Here is a 12,800-nt window from a genome sequence, read left to right on the forward strand (position 1 = left end):
TTAGAGATTCTAGTGGAAGAGGTTAACAAATATATTGAGTTATAACAAAAACGAAATTACCAGAGAAACCGCCATATGGGAAAGTACTTGTCACAATGTCAATAACACAGGTGGAAAAAATATGTTCAGTGAGTATTCTGTCATTGTGCCTCTGTCTCCTCCTCACCACAGTAACAGTAGTCATCTGTGCACAGTGCGCAACCAGTTAATACCTGCCCTTCAAAGGTATTATTGTTAGACGCAGTTACCATCAGCAAAATTACCTTTTAGTTAAGTAAATCACAATGCGTGTGCTAAATAAAATGTTTGCATTTTCTCCTCCCTGTATTTTGAACACTGGGGTAAAAACGCGCCATATTACATATTCATTAAGGCAAATGTACTAAATGGACAGCGCAAGCCTCAGTGCATTGTGTTAGTAGATCAGCTTACAGTACACATTTTTTGCTGGTGATGTTAAGTTTGCACATGTTTTTACATACGCAAACGTTTGGTGAATCAGGCCCTTAGACTGCTATTGTATTCAGTTGACAGCTGTTGTAATGGTTTATTTAATCCCTGCCTCCAAATTCTCAGAAGTCAACTTGATGAGTGAATGAGTGAACATGCCCCATGTTCAGGGGAATGAAATTGTGCATGTGGATCAGAAACGCTCTCCTGTGAAGTAAACACCATAAAACCTTCAGTGACAGGCACCAATACCTCTCCAAGGAGTACAAATCATGACAGTTTATTTATGTATTTATTTCTCCACAGGGACAATGTACATCAGTATACATTTTCAGAGAACTAAAAACGTAAATGTACCCAATTGCAGCCAAGGGCTGATTTCCATTGATAGTCCCCCCTGCCAGATGTTACCGGCACAATTCCTAAAATAAAAATAAAAATTAACTACATTACACATAATATATACGATGCAATTACAATAAATATTCACAACAGTCATAGCGTCACAACATAAGTCGTCCAGCGACACATTAAAATAGTATTGCACACTTCATGTTGCTTCCAGTACATTGTGCTTGTTCAAGCTTTATACCGTGTTTCTAAGTGCAGCTGAGTAGCGATCAGAGGGGAAAAGGGACTGCTTGGGGTGTGTAGATGGAGTGTAAGATTGCAGCGATGCAGAATCCGGTACATTGGTGTTATTGTGGGTTTGATTGATCATAATGAATGACATTAAAGGGGTGAAAGTGCTATAGTGCTGATTTCCAAGTGCTGTCAGTTACATAGTAAAGTATACGATAAAAAAAGGTATAGCGACAGAAAGGCATAAATAAGTAAATGGGAGAAAAAACAAACAGAAAAAAAGAAGAAAAGTAATAATAATAAGAAAATAAGCTAGCTGGCTAGCAAGCAGGTAGTGTGGTGATGAATTGCTAAATTATATGAGACTAGTGCATTGCCCATGCAAAATCTATTTTTGCGTGTGTTTTTACTACAAAGTCAGGCATCCCAACTCTCCCGCATAGGATTGATAGCGGCTCCTTGACGCCTGCAAATGAGAACTAATCTCCCGAATCTGGAGCGTGCAGGCAAGAGCGTGCGCTAGAGAGTGGCTGTGCTTGTATGTGTGTGTGTGTGTCTGGCTATTAATGCAGCGCGTGTGAGACCAAAGCGTCCTGATAGCTCTGTGTTGCCGCTTATCAGAGCAATCCCCCCACCGATCGCCTTTTTGCAGGTTGGGATGTCTGCAAAGCAGTCTGGGCTATTCGAAGTGTTTTCAGATTCATCCATTTTTTTGAGGGGCTGAAGTGTATTTCACATTTTACCTGCCAAAGCTCCGCTGCCTTATACCCTCTCTAACTCTGGTCCTGCACTGTGCTCAGTGTGCTGTGTGAGAGGGAGAGTGGCCAGCAGCTAAAGCAGCAAAAGCAAATGTGTGCTTCTTGTACTGATATTTTTATCTATATCTTTTACATTTCTTATCCAAACATCAAACTTGGCACTGCACTTACTCGTGCCCGTAGCAAGACACCTGTCATGTTTGATATCAATCGAATGAACGGTTCAAGAGATATGCTAATAACAGACAGACAGACAGATGTCCTTGTCATTTATAGATGGATAGATAGATAGATAGATAGATAGATAGATAGATAGATAGATAGATGAGGTACCTGTGTATACTGTGGGAAAAAATTACTTTAGGAATCATGTGCATGAGTTGGACAAAAGGTATGACATGCCAGAAAAAACTAACTTACGTACACTGAAATGCCAAAGCTCTACAAAGAGACCAGAAATATACTCCCTGCACGACTGGCAGAGAAACCATTCTAGTTGTAGACACCTACACAGCTGTTACCACCCAGTTTATCATGGGCGATGCAGTGTTGGTGTTTAGACTGTACTGCAGTGTATTCTGACCACACTGCAGAGAACCTGACTTAAGTCTTAGACGAAATGGTTACTGAACCTTGCTACCTGGATATGTCCCAAGTGATTGAAATCATGACAGACAGTGCCGGAAACAACTGTGAGGCCTTTGGAGACCTCAAGTGGATCCAATGTTTTGAACACAACTTGAATGTTGTGGCCATAGACATTGACTGAGTAGCAGCATGTCTGACCAGGTTCTGTAGAATTGTTTCAGCCCCCTCTAGGTCAAACAAACTGACAAGATCGCTGAAAAAGAAACAAAAGGCACTACAGGTAGCAGAGCACAAGCTCATTCATGATGAGCCCACCAGATGGAACTTGGCTTTCAATGTGGTGTACAGGTTCTGTGAGCAGCAGCAGTCTGTGCAGTCCTGGCAGAGAACCACAAAAATGATCACCTCATGCCCAAACACACAGACATCACCATCTTCAAAACAATGAGGTATGTTCCAGATCCTCGGAGTGCCTCATAGATGCTTTGAGTAGTGTCTCCTCTATCCTGTTTCTAGTATGGAAGATCTACTTCTGTCTAGAAGATAAACATCCTGACACCACACTAATATGTGACATGAAAATAAAGCAGGCCTGAAAAGTGTTGTGTCAAGCATTATTCTGGAAAAGAGACAACAGTACAAGCTCAGAGAGTGGACATTGAAACAACATCTACAGTCAGTTGACAGATAGATCGAGCAGAATCGGTCTCTAGGGTTGAGAGAGGGAGGGTTGAGTGGCCATCTGCTGGTTAGTTTGAGAGAGAAAGAGCAGTCTAAGCTTATAGCAGCATAACTAGGGGCTGGTCCAAGTCAAGACTGGGTCAAACCTAACTATAAGGTTTATCAAAAACATGGGAAGTGTGTCTGCCTCCCAGGCCCAAACTGGAAGATCGTTCCACAGAAGAGGAGCCTGACTGACACTAATCTCCAGTAATCATGCCGTAGCATTAACTTGGATTGGAATAAATTGGAATAAATAAAATAAATTCTTAAACACTAAAATACAGAAGAAGATAAAGAAACATAGTTGTGTCCATTTTGTTGTTAGTTGCCTAACAGTATTCACGTAAAATAGGTCATGAATGTTACACAATTTGTCGTAATCTGCGGCACATGAAAGGGCATCAGCAATTTCTCCAATGAAAAAAAAAATATGATCATCAAGACAAAATATATTGCACATACAAGTTAATTAGTAAGCATATGGATTATAGTAGTGATTTAAGTGTGTCCAAAGTGATGACATTTGCTCTCAAGCTGCAGGTAAAGTATTCAGAAAATGAAGTCTTATCTCCATTTTTAGCAAATTATTTAAGATTCAAGTCCAATTTAGGTTATAAGGGTACAGCTCTGGCAAGACTGCAATGACCAGCTGCGCAGGACAAACAAGAACATGAGAGTATTTTTGTCATTTCTCGAGATGTGAAAATCCCACTGAAAAATGAAAGAAAAAAAGGAAGGTGATAAGAGGAGAAGGTGAAGGGCCTCTAAAAGAGCTGTTGAGGGGGCGCAGTGTTCACTGACAGCAAGAGAGAGAGAGAGGCTGAAGTTGACAGATATTATGTCATCCTCTCACACTTTCGAAATATGACGTCCTCCCTAGATGATTGGTTTGGCAGAGGAGCGATACAAAACGAAAAATTGTACAGTGTAAAGAAAAGGAATTTCTGCAGTGAAGCAAGAACATGAAAACAGCTGAAAATCTAATGATTCCAATCTCTCAATCACTTTTTCACCAGGATGAAGACAGGCCTTCTCTGACCCATTTATTACCCTTCGTCCAAAGTTTCAGTAATCCAATAATGACTTCCAGACATGACTTTAATTCACAGCACATATTGAAACTCATCTGCCCTCAACTCCCCAAAACATTTTAAAACTTCTTCATATCCCTTCACTCACTTATTTCACCTCATGTATGCATGTCAGTGTGACAAGGAGTTGACTGGCACTGGTGAGGGCGAGTGACAGTAGTTTAATTAAAATATCAGGACCTTTATTCCCCATGAGTTTCTTTACATCTTCAGCTCAATATGATCTGCCCAATAACAGACAGCTTTTATTATCCACCTGGTATAATTGTTCACTGACAGCAGCAGAGGTCAAAAATCATATTTATGTGTTAACACATAATGCACATTGAAATAACAAGGCTATAGTCTCACAACCTATTCATAGCATGGGGCAGTGGATAAACACAGACAAACAACTCACTATATTCAGCAAGTCTGTCGGTGAGTCCCATTTGTATGAAACTGCAGTTTGTCTCCTTATTCACAAATGATTGCATTTCATTTACTCAATATTGACTTGGTGTAGAGGATCTTGAGATCTAACAGTTTGAAATGGGACAATCACTTGAGTTTATATCCTTAGTTTGCTATTTTCCCTACATCAAGAAGCAGACTACATTGGAATTGTTGGATGACACGTTACTGGTGCTCTCCTTGTACCAAGCTCAATTTGACTTTTTTTTTCTATTTAAATTCATGAATGTGTGAGACCATATGTCATGCTCAGGTAACTATGACCAAAAGATTGTAAGTCATATGGCCATATGACATTGTTGTGTGTGATCACTTAATCAGATATGATTAAGGATTATTAGAGAAGTGACTTACATTTAACTGCAATTAATTGTTTTGTCTATAAAATTCCAGAATGGACTGAAACAGCACATTATAATTTGCAATAGCCCATGGGGAAATATTAAAATTGCTTATTGTTCAACAAGAGTCAAAAACTCAAAAGATATTCACTTTACTAATCATATATATCAAATATTTGAGGCTGATGATGCATGAAATATTTGCTTAATAATGAATGAAAGAGTTTATTGATTATCAACATTGTTACAGATTATAAAAGAGTGTGAGCAGCTGCTCGTACCTCATGCTACCACAAACCAATTGCATTGTACCTGCCCAGCATGAAATTGGAGAGAGCCAAAATAAACAAATCACTGAAAAGAAAGGTGAACATTTAGCAAATCAAACATAACAAGAGTAATATATTTTTGGTAGTTAGAAACCAGACATGGAATAAAAATGGCAGTGAGATGGTGATGAGAAAAGAGGATTCCAAAGGAACATTTTTGTTTGCTGGATGAAAAAGAAGGCAAATGTTTACTGACAGATTAGCTGCATTTTAAAGTGTTATTAAAAGCATGCTTTATGTTTGTTTGAGTACAACCCCCCCCCCCCCCAAAAAAAAAATAAAATTTAGCTCCATCAGTTGCACATACATTATATTGTGTCACAAAGGGGGAAGCATAAGGACAGACAACTATTACAACATTTACAGATTGAATTTTTCCACAAAAGTCCAACAAGAATCAAGTGGTTTGAGAGTTTATACAGTGGACCCTGCTGTCATTTCCATGTACCATAGCAAGACAGAGCAAATGCAGAACAAATAAAAATCAAAGTCTTCCAATTGATATGCATTGGATGTTTTCCCACTGTTCTGATAGAGATGCCTCTCCAAACAGTGGTTTGGAGATAACAGGCAGACCTGGCTGTGTTTGCTGGAGTGGTGGAACAGCAGCAAGGGACGGAAGGTCACCATATTGATATGAAACTTGACAGGTCTTGTTCTTGCCGTTGCTTTCACTTCCCAAGACAATGTAGACCCACTGAGAGCAAGAGAGAGAGAGAGTGAGAGAGAGAGAGAGAGAGAGGGAGGGAGGGAGAGAGAGAGAGAGAGAGAGAGAGGGGGAGAGTGAGTGAGTGTGAGGGAGAGAGAGAGAGAGAGAGAGAGATGTTGGCTCATGTGTTAGCGGCTAATGGACTGTTATTGTGTATGTGTGTGTGGGTGGGAAGGCGCACGTGTACTTGCATTGCAAAACGATGGGGACTTGGTCCAGGACTGATGAGATGCTTCAGGGATAATGCCAGGCGTAGAGTTGATATGTGATTTGGGAGAAGGCTTTATGCAATTTTTTACTCATTATTCTTAATCACATACTTCAGCGTTTTCTTCACACTCCCCTTCCTCTCACCACTGCTACCCCACCACCGCTCCCATTCTTTCTGCTGCCTTCTCATATCCTCAGTCTGGAGGCTGACAGTGACAAATAGAGGAACACCACAGCAGTATCTCCACATGACTGGAGGGACAAATTATTACAGGTTATTTTCCTCTTCTTTTCAAAACCCATGGTTATTCATCTGAGACTGTGGAATATATTAAGGCTTTCATTCTAAAAATGTTTTCTGTCAGTTTATGTACAACACATTGTTAGCTAACGTTCATTGCTTAGTATTTCCACATGATTACATTCGCTTAATATCTATTTTGTGAGTTCTTATAATGGCTGAATAACTTAATAACTAATCGTGAGTTTTACTTTCACAACACTGAGTATAAAGTTCAACTAGCTGCCACTCAGGAAGGCAATAGGATCATGTTGAACCTGGGAGCTTTATAAAGTTGAGCAGTTGGCCACAAAAAAGAAATAGCCCTGGGGGTCAGGTTTTTCTCTTTAAAGCGAATCTCTAACATTCACCATCCGTGTCTGTGAGTCTGCAAAACACTTAACATTCACCTAACGTCTTCTTCTAAAGTGACCGGTTTGTTGTGATTAATTTCTAATATTCTGCATCCATCTGCAATTATTTTCTAACTCAGTAGGAAAAGAGATCAAAAGTATCAAACCCTCAAGGTTAATTCCATTATATAAATCATAAAGGGGGGTGGGGGATTACACTTCTTCAGTGTCAAATTATACTTTTTGCATGACTATTAAGCAGCTTGGTTTCTTTGACAGTCTGGTTTACTGGAAAGAATATTTTATAAATTTGTATAATCTTTGTATTCAGTTATTCACAGTAGACTTCCCTCAGTGGGCCAGTCAGGGGTAAAGGACAAGTCTGTATTCCTAGGTGTAGTCCCCATCAGGGGAATAACTCATAAACATGTCATCTCTTCTTCAGGGAGAGCACTCTGCAGCTGAGATGCCACGCTAGACAGGGAACTAGTTGACTGCATAATTTCCTTCCCTACAACTGACACCTTTTCCATATGTAGGACTAGACTGGGCTTAAGTGTGATGGCTATGCATCATTATGTCTTGGAAATGGAGAGTGCAAAAGTGCACTAGCAGTGACTGGCTTACATCTGACAGTTGGCCTTGTTTTACATTAGTCACATCAATTCAAATCCTCTCTCTAGACAGAGTTGGAGATCAAGTGCCAAAGACCCCAGTAACCCAGGGAAATAATTCATGAGTAAAAGACTACTTTGATTTTTAAAAATTGCTTTATGACTGCTCATGTGAAATATTACCTTGTCAAGAATGATTTCAGATTTTGCAAACATACACCCTGTTTTCAGCAAGAAAGGAAAACAGTGATGTTGCAGTTTAGCTGTATATGTAATTTGCTATTGTTTTGAGTACAGTGAACCCTCGTTTATCGCGGGGGTTACGTTCCAAAAAGAACCCGCGATAGGCGAAATCCGTGAAGTAGTCAGCTTTATTTTTTACAATTATTATACAATACAATACTCTACTATAGAATGAAACCAAAGATCAAAACCTGCTTTCAGGCCCAAGCATTTGTTTAAGAAATAAAAATATAAACGTTTTCTTACAAATAACTATGATAGTTTTTAGAAATACTGTAAAATAATCATTTTAATAATCAATACGAGGTTGGACACATTGTGACTGACGCTATTTCACAGTTCCTCTGACTGTGCCTCTTTGTCCTGACTCCGCTCCGCTGTAGCGTCTTTTTCTACTGAAGGCTGTGGTGCAGGTGTCTTTTTCCGAGAGAAGAACATAGTTATGGGTAGCTGTTGGCGCTTTTTTTTCCTTCTGGGCAAGAAGACACTTATAAACAGACATGCCACCCTCGTCGACATTGTGGGTTTTGTCATGGAGAAAATTTGCAAACGTAAATTTGGCGAGCTGTACAGAGACGAGGCACGGAGACTGTTGACATTGGTCTACAGTCCCTTAGCCAATCAGGATGCAGAACACAATGCACTGTAAAAAAAAAAAAAGAAAAAAAGCATAAAAAAACTGCACTAAAAAAATCTGCGAAACAGCGAAGCCGCGAAAGGTGAAGCGCGTTATAGCGAGGGTTCACTGTATTACAAACATGAGTCTTTTCAAAACAGTGCAGTGAGATGGTGGCATAAACCTCAGCTGCCAATAACTAAAATATTGGCAATGAAAGCTGAAGGTATCTGCAAGACTCCATACCACTAGAACTAAGTAGGACTAAATATTTGAATGCTGACAAAAACACAGAGGAAGAAATGTTGGTTCTATTGCAACCTATGTTCCCACTTTTTGCAGTTGAAACTATCACCTCACAAAGTTAGCTTAAATTATTTAATTAAAACTAAATTCAGTTAAATTAAATGAAAATCAGTTCATTATGTATCCCTTCATTCATTCCACAGCGAGAAATGTAAAGTTCAGCTTTACAGTGGCTGCAAACACCTCCTTTCCACCCTTTACTCTCTGCCAAAACCTTTGATCACAATAACTTCCAGAGCTGTGAACACTGACAATTATTTTTTTGTTTTTACTATGTTTGAGTAACATTCATATTTTCCTTTCAATAATGCCTGTAACCTTTCCATTGTGCAAATAATAACCAATGTTTGAGTTATATACTTCAATCTTTATTTTTTTGTTGAAGGTCAAACAGAGTAATGTGTAAGTGTACATATCCACTTTTGTGCCAGAAGAAAACTGTCAAACTTATTCAATAACTTGTATATACAAAGAAACCCAGATACTTTCTCTTTGAGAGACACAAACACTTACAAGACACTATTTACAGGACAAAGCATTAAGCTATCTCAGATTAGTCTGAGGAGGTATTTGTTGTGCGATCACATTAATCTTTACACCAGTCATTTCTATATGTCTCTCATATAAATGCCATTACAGATGCTAGCCATTACAAATAATGGCTGACTACTACTGGCTTACAAACAGGTACAATAGGTGAGCCTGGCGATTCTATAGCGTTAATATGTGTGTTGAGATATAACAGTTTTCATTTATCTTGCTGTGAGGAATTACCCCCAGAGATCTATTCTTTACACAGGCTGAGGAGACCCAGGCCTTGCTAGGGGAGATATCAGAGCCAATTTTTACACTGCTGCACTGAGCTAGTTTATTTCCCAGGACACAGATCTCAGACCTAACAATTGCACATTGTGCATTAGTGTGACACAGAAACCAGAAAAGAGAAGGTTAACCAAAATCTGATATGGGTACTTGTTCAACTGTACTTTATGCTGATATGCTGACATGCTAACTTTTTAGCATTTCAGTGCTTCAGTTTGGATTTCATAGTTAAATAATGAAAGCTCTGACAACACTGGCCCCTACTATTGATCAAAGACTGCTTAATTTTGAGAATTAATTACTGCTGAGTTAATGAAATGGCCCATCACTCTCCTCATAAACCAGTAAACAGTGGGGCAAAAAAAACAAACAATCTTTTAGGCACAGGTGTGATTATCTAAGAGCAGCGTTAATCATTGAACCCCATGTTCCTCCCCATTTTGTTTTCTTCCCCTTAGTTGCTTATTATTTGCCACCAGTAAGATGTTTTATTTATTAGTTTTGTCATAAAGTTCTGTTTCACATGAATCTGGCCGCTCATGCATGCAGTATGATTGTTGGAATTAGCATCTCATTACTTGCAATAATTAGGCCAATGAAGGCCAGATGTTGAGTGTGTGATGGACCGAGTGTAGGTAAATAGCTGGGTTTTTTATTATATGAAATTAATACTTTATAATAAAGTTTTACTGCTGGCATGAACAACAATGCCTTGGTGAGCGATATGGCGGACAGGAACAAACGAGTTTTGTCACATTGTTGACTCAATATCAATGAGTCAAGAATGTTGTGTATGCAGGGTTAAATGAGTGCAGTGCTAATGGAGTCTTATATCAGGGGTCTATAATCTGATTTTGTATGACAGAGAGAAAAACAAAATTTTTTCACCCCTCTTGCGCATGCAGTGTCATGATGATGTTCATGGCTGCTGGGTAAGGTGATATGGATTATGCAATGAGACATTTCTATCAGAGCAAATTACTGTGATGCACATGAAGCAAGCTCAGGGTAAGTAGCCCTTTTTAAAAAAGAAATCATAGCAGTGTTTTGAAGCACAGTAGTTCCATAAACCAAAGCACAGAAACTCGAAGAGAGGAACCATGTTTTTGTGAAAAAGGGCAGTTAGCAACCTAAAATCCAAAATCCAACAGCTGTAGTACTCTAGTTAGACAGTAGTAAAAGACAGGGTATCACAGTGAACAATGTATAGTGAACAAATGGAGGACTACTTTTGTCCTGATTAGGGTTGAGCAATATAAGAAAACATTGCAGTATTGGTCAATATGGTTTATATCAGGGTAGCTCTCCCTTTATCATTTCTTTTCCAAACAACATTGTCTGTTAATGATCGAGGCTGCATTAAGGTAAAGTAGGTTTCTTTAAAAGATAATTACATATACAGTAGTACATTCCTTATTTTTTCATACCTTATTTAAAGGTATACCACTATTGATTCGTGTGAAGGTATGCATTTTTATAATACCTTTGTCAAACAGTATTTTGTCATTACACAATTAAATAAAAAACTAAAACAAAACAAAAACTATTAAAAGCAACTTTACAAATAAACTTTGAAATTAAGTGGCACAATTTGATTAATAAGTAAAAAATAAAACAGCAACATAATGTAGCAAACCACATAATTCACATACAGTAACTGTTGGCAAATGATTCCAAACAACAAAGTATATATTGTGAAAAATATAATATATACCATATCATCCTAGCCCTTATTGAAATCATAATCAGATTTATCTTAAGTTTATAAAGAGTAGCTCTGGAGACATTTCTAAGTATCTATAAATGGGTTGTGTTCAGATAGAAAAAATGCTCAATCCTCAAAAGAAGTGACCTGGAGTCACTCAGACAGCATTCAAACTTTATACGTTGTCACATCTCTTCCATTAAGCCATGCACATCTACCATCATCTGACGCTAAACTTGACAGATGAGGATGAAATGAAGTGTGTAAAATGCTCATTCAAAATGCATTTCCCAGATAGGACTTATTTCAGTAATATATCACATCTTACTCCTTTTCATTTGGTCGTGTAGCATCTAATATCATGTACCACTGACAATGGCAGCCAAACAGTGTAAAATTAATGACTGGGCTGGCATATGTCTTGAATTTGATTAGAAAAACATTAGACTGCTTCTTTTTTCAGAGGCTGCACTTTGTCCTGTCTGAGGGCCATCCCTGCTCAGTCTGTATTGTACAGACAATGGTGACACTATTATTAAACCAATTTGTCTGAAAAGGCAAATCATATCCAAATCAAAGTTATCATGGATGCTTAAAATGAACCCTAAGTATGGCTTTCAGTCAGTGTTGATAGCCTGTACTAAGCTTTACAAACAAACCTTTGATTACAAGGCACATTATTTTTGAGATGCATCCAAATCTACATCATTACATTTGCACAGAATGATGCAATTCAAGGCCCTAATCTTCCAATTATGTAATATAAATGCAAATTCTTATGGTTAAAGTGACATTGCTCTGTCAATGTTATGTATACTGTTATCACTGTCAGCTGCAGTGGATGCTTCCAATATCCAATGTCCTCTGGAGGAGGGATATTGGTGTCATTTCTTTGTGTGTATTTAAGTGTGGCTGAAAGGCGCCTCCCAAGTCATTCAAAAAAGAGTGAGATTTAAAGGTCACTGGTGCATATCACCTTTGCATTACCTCACATTCAACCTGTATTATTCTGCTCAATGCTGTGCTTTGCAATGGAAATCATTCCTGTCTCCCTTAAGAAACAAACTTTTTCCTCTCATGAGGAAACATGAATACTGCATGACTTACTGGATACTGAGTACAAAATCACAGCTTTTTTCTCAGAATATTGCATGGGTATGGTCAGCAGTGAGGCCTCCCACGGACAATGATAGAATGATAAATACCCTCATCTAGAGAAAATGTCAATTATTAGCAGACTCAGCAGCAGTGCTGGTGGTCCTCCTGGCACGATAAAGATCTAACATTAATAAGGCATGCTTATCTCTGGGAAGACAGCCACTGATTGATTTTTGAGAGAAACCTGGAAGAAAGGGAACAATGAATTATTTAAATAGAAACATATTCAACCAAAGAGAAATGTAATGAAGTACACCAAAGGAAAAATAGCCATATGACTGCATTATATTAGAGTTCAGTCCCTGCCGGGCATCTAATGTTTCTCATCCATCAGCTCCGGCTCCTGTGCCTCCCCTAGCTCTAAACATAACCCAAGGAACATTAATAGATACTTAGAAACATTAAATGAGACCCCAGGTCACTGCCTTTGTGTGTTGGCAACAACAAGACTTTGAACAGATTTTTAAGT

The sequence above is a fragment of the Scomber japonicus genome, chromosome 7, assembly GCF_027409825.1.
Source record: "Scomber japonicus isolate fScoJap1 chromosome 7, fScoJap1.pri, whole genome shotgun sequence".
In the NCBI taxonomy this organism is placed as follows: domain Eukaryota; kingdom Metazoa; phylum Chordata; class Actinopteri; order Scombriformes; family Scombridae; genus Scomber; species Scomber japonicus.